An 8,956-nucleotide genomic window follows, 5' to 3' on the forward strand; every position below is an offset into this window, starting at 1 on the left:
GGCAGCAGCCCGGCCCTGCGTGCCTCTTCCTGGTGTCATGAATGAGGTGCCATATGTCAAGTTCAATAAACTGCAAGATTTAAACTTTAGCAGCAATTTTAATTGAGGTATAAAAAAATATAAAATAATAATAAAATCAAATATAATGAAGTAGTTACAAATAGAAATTTGGCAGTGGTTCTGATAAAGCATAAGCAAAACCAACCGGGGGACAGGGAGGACCTCTCACCCTGCCGCACGTACAAAAGGCAAAAGAATCCAAGCACAACTTTTATACTGTATGCTAATACATATTCATCAATAGTTCCTGTAAATCTCCTCCCAGTTTTGATTCTTGAAGTCTACGTCACCATATTACACAGCGCATGTTCCCGTTGTTGCTGGGGGGTCTTCTGGACTCTTCAGGGGTCTTCTTGGATGAAGGCCGATGGTCTTCCTGGCTGTCCTCTGAATAACCTGGCAGGTTGCGCATGCACATGGAGCTTGGTGTTATATAAGTAAGCATTATGTTCCTGTTTTGGGTTCTCTATCTGGAATTATATCAACTGCTTTGTCTTCAAGGCTGTTCTTGCCTAAGAAGAAGTTGCCTGGACTTTTATTTGTCTCAATGTCGATTCCACTCTTGGAAGTTTTCCCAACTTTGTCCTTCCCAAGGCCGTTTGTGCTAAAATATCTCAATACTCTATCCTGGATCTTATGAACATCTGCGAACATCTGTTTTGTGATGCTAATGACATATCCCTTTCCCCTATTACTTTTTAACAAATATTTTCTAAAATATCAATATAGTTACAATTATTAGCACAAATCATCTTCATTTATCACATCTCCATCTGGCTGTGTTTGAAGGTAGAGGGTCAAAGCAAACTCCCTTGGTTCCTCCCTGAGCCCTGCCCAAGAGGAGGATGAAACCAGATGTGCCCGCACTAGAAGTTATGGTAGCTTGTTTATTCAACAGTATAAAATCTGGGCCCTCTCACAGCAAAGTTGGCAGCCTGGCCTGAGGGTGGGCGAACCACATAGGAATTCCCCGTTACTGGGAGTGCTTCTCCAATCCTTTGGTGTGACAGGGCATCCCCAGCTGACGTGTGTGTCAGGACAATGGTCAAGTATTAGGGTAACTGGTGATGTGTCTTTCTTCATCCCTACAGGCAATCTTTTGTAGCAATAATCGGGTGCATTGCTTAGCTTATCCTTCTGTACTTCTTTGCTGCTTTGCCCTACAGGAAATGACACTTCTTCCTTAAGTTGGTGTGGGTGTCTTTGGTGCTGACCCTGCCAGCAAGCCATTCCCTTCAGAATTGGACTCGGTGGATCCCTTCCAACACAGAACGCTCTGTGATTCTGTGATCACTTCTACAAAGTTTGCTCAGAATGACTTTCAGCTAAAACACTTGAAATTATTTGCTGAAATTAGAGTTGGTAGATAGTTCTTGTTGGTAAACAATGGAGGGAGAGAACAGCTTCATGTGGTTTTTTGGGGCGTTGCCTCAATTTTGTGGGTTCCTCCCTCCATTTAGAGATATCGCACCTCCGTTTTGGGGGTCTCCACCCAACGATTTTGGCTTCCACTCCTTCCACTTTGGGGCCCCCCTTTAATTGTGTGCACCCCATCCCCATGTTCCACACATGCCCAGCGTCCCCAGTGTGCACTGAATGGCCAGCAAGGGACTGGGGAATGCTGGGACCCACAGTGATGTCAGTCATCCCTCCTGGTTACACACAGGACTCCTCGGCCCTTTTTGGGCTGCCCTGGAGTGCCAAGGCCACGGTGAGGAAATGTCTTTGCTGCCATGCTGTGCAGGATCTTGCTTGGCTCATTATGGCCTCATGTCCCCTGTGAAAAAAGTGACAGCACCAGCACCAATCTGTTTTCTCTCTAACTGGAAACAGCTATTCTGAAACAGTCTACAACAGCATTTCAGTTTACATAACACATTATGTTTCTTACTCCATCATGTCACACGATTAATTTGGGTGAACTAAGTTTTTTCCTAACCTATTTCTGTGTTTGAAAAAAAAAGACCTTGATATTAAGGACATATGAGTTTCCCTCATAGCATCAGGTATTACTCCTTTCCTATTAATGAAGTCTTTGAAGATATCCAGTTCATGCCACAAAACATCTTGATCTTTCTTGTTGCTGTCAGGGATTAATGAATATATAAATCCAGCAAAGTTATTACACTTATTGCACAGTGCCTTTAAAGTACATTAACTGATGGCAACAGTTCTAATTGTTAATATTTATTGTACCTTGATTACGTAAGTCATTACAAGGTAAAGAGTTCCTCTGGCATTTTATTAACTGAAACTGCTTGCAAGTTAAGCATGCATACACTCACTGGTCTCATATGGTCTCAGGCTCTGCAGATTTCCAAATTACATCGCTCACATTAGTTCTTGCTGGATGACCAGGGCACTGTAGTATGGAGCCAACACACTTCCATACTCTTCCAAGGCATTTAAAGCAGAAAATATTGCACCTATCCTTTCAGATGCTGTCTGCTAAGCCTCACAGTTGGCCAGTTCTCACAATTTTTAAACTAATCTCCCACTTCTTGTCTAATCTAGATAACACTTTATCTTTTGTTCTCATCTTAGATGCATGCTGCACACACTAGCTTTCTTTCTGGATCAAAAATTCACCCATTCCTTATCTTCACCCTGCTCATTGTGAACAATTTTTGGTTTGGTTGAATTCATTTTTTTCCTGCTATCTTTTCCTTCTGGGCATCAGCTGTAGTTAACTTTTTTTTTGCATTTGTACCAGTCCCAAGAAAACCTGGTGCAATGGTTTCTGACTTTCCCTGATAACAAAGCAAAAAATGTGAATTTCAGATGGCAAAACCCCCACATTTAAAAGACAAACTATGCTGTGCAGCAGAAAGTACAATTCCGCCTGAAGCATCCCTGGTGTGAGGGGTATGTGGTGCCTAGAAAGTTGTGAAGAGAACAAGGAAGGAGGGCAAGGAGTGAGAGTTCTGTACTGCTGTGAGTAGCAAAATAGATTTGATATTTCTCAAAATAAATATTTAAAAGTTTGTATGTTTTCTGTTTAAGACTGGGGGTTTTAACTGTCAAGCCGTTGGGTATATTTCTCTTCTTATGTAAGTTAAATAAATCTTTCGTTTTTCAATATAATTTATATTGCACAATATAAATTTTTCCATAATGCCCTGATTTCTAAATTCAAATAAGCATATACAAGACAGTCAATGCCAACGTTAATAACAATGCTGTAGCACTACTAGCTGCACTTAATCTCCAACATTGATATACCCAAAATCAGACATCTCTGAAAGATGAGCAGGAGACACCTGATTTCCAGAGATGCTGGACTTTCCGGAGTTTTCACCAAATCAACAGCACACCTAAATTCTTCTGATCTCTGAAAGTCAAGTCTACCTCAAATCAGATGTTGAACAATAGAAAAAGAAAAGCACTGTAAACCTCTCCAAATTTACCTAGAAGTGGTTTTGCAGTAGAAAACAGCTGAAGTCACTGCATAAAAAGATGCCAAATGACCAAAATCAACTGACCAAAAAAATGGAAGAACTTCCTTCTAGATAACATTCAGCCCTAGCATTTTCAATTAATCTCTTTCAAAACCCACTAACAAAACAGTAAGTTAATTTGCAAACAGAAGTTTTAATTTAGTAACATTCCTTTGAGCAAGGTAGCCAGGGTGTGCAATGCAGAACTTTCTCAGCATCCAGAGCCCAACTGTCCAGAATACCATCTCTTTCAATTTCCTAAATACTACATCCAGCCCTTTTCACACACTTGCTAAAAAGTTCCCTGTTGCTCCAAGAGGTTCTCGGTTAATAGACATGTCAGGGTTATCCGAGTGACACTGTCACCCAGCACAGATGGGTTCTCTTGGGGATATTGGCAGAGTGAGGATAGCACTAAACCATAGGTACAATTCAAACTTTGTTTTCTTAACAGGATGTTATGATTGATACAGAAGAGAATTTATTATTAGAATGGCACAGGATTTCTACAAGCAGAGTCAACATAGTACAATCTGTAACTAGCACGGTAGGGAATTTATAATACAATTTAACTTATAATTTCTCATCACCTGAATCTCTGCAGCTCAGGTCAGATCCCAATCCATGGTTTGCTGTATCAGTATTACAATGACAATCTCGAGGGGCTGGGGAGCCAGAAGTTGCAGGGGCTGCCTGGGAAGTCAGAGCAGGGCCTGGCAGCCAGGACCACCCAGCCATGGCAGCCAGATCAGCCCAGGGTATCAGACACTTCCCTGGGACAACAAAGGGCAGGCTGGGACACGGGACCAGGGTGGAGCTGGCTTGGCCACCAGGCACTCACATAACGTGACTTTGCACACGTATACCAAGCTACTAAGATGCAGGTATGCTCAGATCTGAATCTGTGCCTAGCCTATATAAAGCATGCCCAGGTAATATAAGGGCTAAATAGAAGTAATTTCCTATGTAAACATACTTTTTCTTTTTTTTTTTTCTTTTCTTGTTTTTTTTAGGGAAATGAAATTAAAAATATAATTTATTTTCTATAATGCAGCTTACAAACCACATATTTTTTGATGTTGCTGTAAGATAGATGGGAGAGTTAGGTATTCTAATTGCTGCCACTGCTTAGGTATTCAGACTGAAGATTTTTATGTACACTATGATCAAAAGCAATGCCTGATGGTGTCAAAGGAGAGATTATACCGTGTTTCAGCTGGCTTCAGATAAAGACCATCTTTGTTTACTGACCTTCACTGTAAAAAGATTTTAAGTAACAGACATATAATGTGAGTTCAAATTAATGTTATATAAAACATCACTGTGTACAGCAAACTGCATCTGCTGCCAACAGAGTAATGGTTTAGCTAGGAAATTGCTAGTTAAATTCTCATCAAAATCTTGTGTCTGAAGTCAGTGTATTACCTTCTTCACATTAGTTTGTTTAGATCCACTTCTCATCACAGATCTATGATTTAAAGCTCCATCTAGAAATATAAGTCTTGTGCAGCCTTTGCTGTGGAATTCTTAGCAAGTAGAGCTGTTTGAAAACTCTTACAACAGTATATTCAAAAGAATTTTTTTTCAATCTAGGATTAAAAATACTTTAGAGAGAATATTAATGTTTAGATAGAATATTAATGCCTCTTTTGAGAAGCTTCCTAATAATTTTTCACCTTTATAAATGCTCAACCACCTTGTAAAACTGTTCTGAAAAGTGTACTTTTTTGTGATGATGATGATTAATAGAAATGAGAACAGATTTGCCCCTTTTTCCAAAAATATCCTAAACTGCTCTCCTATTCAGACAGGTTCCTATTCCTGGATCTTAGATAAGGATCCACATTTTGGATACAGAAAGTTAGAAGTTCATTTCCTCATTTCTTGTATATACATGTAAACAAAGATATTGAATAGTCCCACTATTTTTTTGCCAAAGTATGTTATTTGAAGCTGTATTTCTGTTAACAAAATACCACTTTGGTCAAAAAAAGTGGGGGCACATGTCAAGATAAATGGTCTTTTTGTAGACTGTGACTAGGAAGTAACCTCAAAACCTTTTGCTGCAAGCTATTGATGACTGCAATAGGTAAATCTGTTCTGTGCTCCAGAAAATTTCTGCAACATAGGTTTTGTTTTCATCAAAATATTTCAGTGAAACAGTATTCTAGTAGGAAATTACATTCTGGATAAATTTAATCTCCCTAGGGAGCACATCAGTTCCTGTTTCAGCAAAGACACAAGCACATGAATGACGGGGATGAAATCCTTCTGCCTTCAGTCTACTCCTAAGCTCACAAGACATGGGATCCCTGCAGTTTTCATGCTGCCTTGATAACATGTTGTAGACACAGAAAGATCTGCTAGCACAGGATCATTCAACTCTCCCTCCTGTCCTCTGTCATTTGCTCACCCTGGAAACTAGAGTTTCTCAATTTAGGAGTGAGGAGTAGTGGAGAAAGCTGTGGGAAGACCTGGGGCATATCTGACCCTGTTGGGAATCACGCTCTTCCCAGCCTTCGTCCTGGAGTCGTTGCTGAACTCTCTGGATGCCTTGAGGGCACTGAAGGGTTGCGGCTCAGTTCAGTTCAGCAGTGATGTGGGAAATGGATTTGTAGAGACAAAGACCAAGTTCTGCACTGTGGCAAGTGAGCACCTGAGAGAGGTTGTTTTACAAGGACAGAACTGATCAAAAGGCTTTTTCCTTGATGTCTCAAAAATCAATAAGAACTGAAGTAAGGGAAGTGGAAAAGACAGAGAAGTAAGGAATGATGTGTCAGTAGATGATAGGAGAGGTTCCAGAAATGGGGCAGAGGCAATCACCCGCATCAGCAGCCAAAGGTCTGGGGAACTATCAATGGATCAGTGTATCCAGGAGTGTGCAGTAGAGCAAGAAATGCCCATTTTCACTGCAGTTAATTTATTAAACAAATATCTCTCAATAGAATTTGACATCAGTCTTACTTCCCTAAATGTGTATAAATACATAACTTACTTCATGGCAACATTAATGATCACAGCAGCCAACAGCTGTCTGCTTACAAATTTACTATAATGCTTAAACCCCTACATACTGGAATTCCTTTTTTTTTTTTTTTCCAAATAATCAAGGAACTGAAAAGAGAAATAAATCTTGTGCTCTTTCATTAACTTGGTCTTGAAGAATTGGCTCACCAGTGATCCTTGCATCATATTTCAACAGCTACGAAGTCTTACAGCACTTAAAATCTTTAAAAAATCCCAAACAAACAAAAAACAGAAAGACTAATTATTTTGCAGCCAAACCTGACACAATCTAACACGGTACAGAATTGATAATACTGTTTCACTAACTTCCTTTGCAGTTCTTTTTCTGGTAGAACTGGCATCTTTTGTGGAACATAAGAGTGTTTACAAGAGAGAAAATGTTCTGCAAACTGAAAAGAAGTCAGCAAAAGTGCCTCTAGGGAGGGTAAAATAAGAATACCTAATTGTATTTAAACATGCAGATGTATTTTTGCATAAAACTGTGCTGCTTCTTAATTCTTCTTATAAAAAATACATGGGTATTTGGACATATGTTAATACAAGGAAATCATTCTTATTCCAGGGGTTATTTGTTTTGAGTCAACATTAGCCAGAAGGTATTTCTGAGGCCAATCATGAAAACGGAATTTTTAAATCCTTACAGATTGTTATTTTTAATATGAAAAACCACAGCTAGTGATTTTTATTAAGAGAATACGTATAAAGAATAAAACCTCCATGTCTAAGAGCCTGGGTAAGCACAATTCTTTGCTTATTCATATGCTGAGTGCAGACTGCAACTCAGTATTTAGCAGGGCTGCAGCAGGCAGTGCATGCCTGACCACACTCTCCTCTTTTTTCACCCTTCTAATAGCATTGGACAGTCAAAAAAGCAGCGAAAGAAGAAAGGCATGTATTAAGGAATTTGTTATGCAGGATGCACTCAGGCTTGACGCCAGTCTCAGCCATGTAGATGAGACTTAACCCAACAGTTAGTTATCTCTGTGCCCTGCTGTATTTACAGGACTGCAAACTGAGAGCAGAATTGAACCTGAGGAATCATTTTTCAGAATCATGGAGCTTTTTGTCTATAGGAAGGCAAGATGATGCTGTTAAGAGGCAAAAACTGTTAAGAGATCTGGGTTCATAATTAAAGATTTCTGATGTGACTCTTTCAAATTAGTTATGAGCTCTCATTTTTTACTCTTGATACCAAGGATGATAAGAGGAATGCTCATCTTATTCAGCTGAAGTGTTTAATTTTCCATAATAACTGTGATCTGCTTTGCGGTGGCAGTACTGAATGTCACAAAAACAGCTATGAGGACCTAGCATTATGTACTTTGATTGAAGATACACAGTCAGATAGCTGAACTGAAAACTGAAAAAAAATTTAAAAATAACCTTAGAACAGATCAATTGTTCCGCTCCAGTGTGATCTCTCAGTGCAGAATTATGCTGAAGTTAGTCTTGTAAAAGCTTTGGTAGAGGTGGCTTAAGAGCTGTTTTTCAGTCAGCTGCATCAGACAGTGAGTGTTTATCTTCTATTTATTTAATTGCTCACTTCAGTTCACAACTGAGGATGTTTGTTCAAACGGAGGAGTAGTTTGTTCTTCTTCCAAGTACTCTCCTTCTGACCGATGATGTTTCCAAAGCAGCAGCCTTCAATCCCGAGCCCTGCGTCAAGCCCAAGAGGATTGGGTTTAGTTTCTACCTCGTGTTCTCAGCGTGGAGTCAAAGGACAGCAGGAAAAGACGATCCAAAACCAAGGGCAAGTAACACTTTACAGAGTGAGGAGGCTGAGGGCCGAGATGACCCTCGCCACAGCTACGTTTAATACCATGAATTAAAGCACGTAATTTATGACCGGACAGGGCACCAGTGCCACGTTTCGGCCACAGCCATACACATACCTCGGTACTAGGCAGGCTTGGCCCTACCGTCGGGAAAAGAGCCAATTTCCTTCCCTTCGGGCCGACGGGGCTGTGGGTGACTCCACGCAGGCCCCGCCCGCCGCCAGCGCCGCCCCTCGGGCCGAGCAGCTGCGGCCCCCGATCCGTGTGGGGCCGTGTGGGGCCGTGTCGGGGCCATGTCGCGACACAGGCGGGTTCTGCGGCGGCAGCCCGGCGGGGCTGCGGGGGACTGGGCTGCCGGCGCCGCGGGGCGCGCCCGGGCCGAGGCCCTCAGGGAGGTCGGCGTGGACGAGGTGGTGGAAATGGCGGTGCAGCTCGCCCTGGAGCGGTTCCGGAGCGGGGACGAGGCGGGTGCGCGGCACAGCCCGGCCCGGGGGCAGCCTGCGGCTGTTGGGAGGGCGCTGGCAGCGGGTCAGGGAGGGGATCCTGCCCCTCTGCCCGGCCCTAGTGAGGCACGGCTGGGGTGCTGTGTCCGGCTCTGGGCTCCCCAGCACAGAGACAGGGAGCCACTGCAGGGGTCCGGCAGAGACCACCGAGATG

The 8,956-nt window shown here is 42.0% G+C and overlaps 1 long non-coding RNA gene across 1 annotated transcript; it reads right to left on the minus strand.

Moving 5' to 3' along the window:
* Window positions 1-8,033: 8,033 nt before the first annotated feature.
* On the minus strand, window positions 8,034-8,935 carry LOC128822194 (uncharacterized). Its single transcript, XR_008441389.1, has 2 exons — window positions 8,417-8,935; window positions 8,034-8,180 (listed from the first exon to the last, which is right to left on the minus strand). It is a non-coding gene; the product is annotated as an uncharacterized LOC128822194 (long non-coding RNA).
* Window positions 8,936-8,956: the final 21 nt, after the last annotated feature.

The sequence above is a fragment of the Vidua macroura genome, chromosome Z (assembly GCF_024509145.1).
Source record: "Vidua macroura isolate BioBank_ID:100142 chromosome Z, ASM2450914v1, whole genome shotgun sequence".
Taxonomy (NCBI): Eukaryota; Metazoa; Chordata; class Aves; order Passeriformes; family Viduidae; genus Vidua; species Vidua macroura.